We start from the raw sequence: 2,319 nt of genomic DNA, 5'->3' as shown, positions 1-2,319 counted from the left end.
ACCCACAGCGGTCCCGGTGCCTCTGCAAATGAACCGTCCTTTTTATGACGATTCTGGCAGAAATGACCATCCCTGTCCTTGGCTTCCCTGTGTCTTTATCAGCTCTGACACATTCCTCTCGAGAGTTAATTGTCCCTTTTCTCCTGACTTTTATTTCGAAGGAAGAAAATACCTATATACTTTCCTTTTAGGAAAAAAAAAAGATGGATAAATGGCGAAGTGGAAGAGAGAAATTGTGTTTGGTGCAGTTTTTAAACAACCAGCGATGATGACTGGCAGCAGTCCTTTTATTATTTTTTATGTTGACAGTTTACAGCAATCATTTATTTGTCCCAGATTTTCTAGGACAGTCTCAATTTCAAATATTTTTCCCTGCTGTTATCTCTTCAAATAAATGCATTCGAACACGAGAAAGGAAGAAAGAAAACCCTCATTTGTTGATGAATATATCCTGATTTTCAGATTTGAAAAATACACGCCAATATGAGCATCTGAGTCAGCATGGATGGAGTTTACAGGGCCAAATCAAACATATTTTTAAGGGTGTGTGTGTGTGTGTGTGTGAGTGAATAGGTGATTTTGCTGCATGGTAGAGACAAATAATGAGCACGTCAATAAATAAATATAATTAGATGTGTTGTCAAACTAAAAAAGAAAAAAGTGCAAGCTCTGGAACCAAATAGAAGTGGGGTATAGTCCTCGAAGCCTGGGTTGGAATCCTGACCCCACCGTCTAGGAACAAACTCCCACCTAACGTGTCTGAGCCTCGGCCATGTATTAAATGGGAATAATAACATTCCCTTGATAGCGTAGTTGTTAGGGTTAAGAGGGATAAGGTTTGTCAAGTCCCTGCAGGTGCCTAGCATATGGAATTGCCCCCATAAAAGCATATTCATATTAGTATTTTTAGGAGTAATATAGCTGTGCTACCATTAAAACAAGACTTTCAGAGGGGGCCGGAAGGAGGAAGTAGATGAGGAAGGACAATCTGTAGCATCTGGCAGGAAAGTGTTAATACTTTTTTCTCCACCCAGGCTCCAGCCTCTGCTCCAGCCTAATGGCCCAGTGTGGATGAACTGAGCACTAGAGTGACTCCAAGTCTTCCCTTGGATGTCCCTTGTCAAAGAAGCCATGTCATCTGCGTCCCCCTAGAATATAGATCAGTGCTAAGGCATCTATAAGAAACCTGATGCTCTTCCAACCAGGAAGGCAGGGCCAGGGCGGGGAAGGTTGCCCACTAAGTCTGCTTTTCTCCTCTTCATCCGAGGATCCCAACACATGAGTGAGGAGCTTCTCCCTGCTCCAAACCACCTCGCCCACAGCTGCTCGAAACTGCCACTTCCAGATTCATTTGTGGGCACTAGGAAAGTTGGCAGCAGCGGTTAGGCAATCGCTCTTGAGAGTAGATTCTAGAAGAGGGCTCTCAGCCAGCTACAAGCAGGGGTGGATCTGGTTCATCAGTGGCTCTTAACACTCAGGTGCATGAGTCTTATCTGGTGGGCTTACTAACAATGCAGAACCCTGTGATGCTATGCAGTAGCTTTTCCAATAACCCATGAGAGTAAGTTTCTCAGTTTATCTACTACTTGCTGGCTCGTGTGTATGCCAAGCCCAGCACTAAGAGCTTCCCAGACATGATCCGTTCTTGTCTGCCCTCGGTCCTGAGGCAGCCCTTGTTAACACCAACGAGACAACTCAGGGAATCTAGGTTTGGACAGGTTAAGTCACCTGCTTAAGGTCACTCAGCTGGCCAAACTCTGTGGGCGAGTGACCCTAAAGCCCTGGTGTCACAGGCCACTCTTGCCCACCACCTTCTGACCAGCTCCCCAGACTGTCTCTACATGAACCGAACTGAACTTGTTTTGTACTTGAAAGGACCACGTGCATGGTTCTAACTTTGCTTATGAAACAGAGAATGCAAACAACTCTTTGTAATTGTCCTTCTGAGTAATCTCAGGCCTTGCCTTGTGAAAGAACCATGACTAGGCATAAAAGATCCACTTCCCCAGTGATCTTAGTACCCTCCGGTAAAAGAGGTATTGCAGCCTTCTTCCCACGTAACTTTTGTCTCCAAAATAAATATGCAATAGGACATTATTCTGTAATCCTTTTAGGGTTTTTTCCTACATTTCAACAGTAATAATATTCCTTCAATTATGTTTTTACATCCTGTTATTCTAAAGTGCATGTGAAACAGTTTGAACTGATTGGCTTTATTATTATTCTGTTGTTCCTATTGCTTTCTATTTAATAAGAAACTTGTAACCATAGGCTCACAGCCTACTCTTTGATTTCTACAATTTCCCGAGGGTATTATCA

This window comes from Propithecus coquereli, unplaced genomic scaffold, assembly GCF_000956105.1.
Source record: "Propithecus coquereli isolate 6110/MARCELLA unplaced genomic scaffold, Pcoq_1.0 Scaffold156, whole genome shotgun sequence".
Lineage (NCBI taxonomy): Eukaryota > Metazoa > Chordata > Mammalia > Primates > Indriidae > Propithecus > Propithecus coquereli.
Note: the sequence above shows the minus strand (reverse complement) of the source record.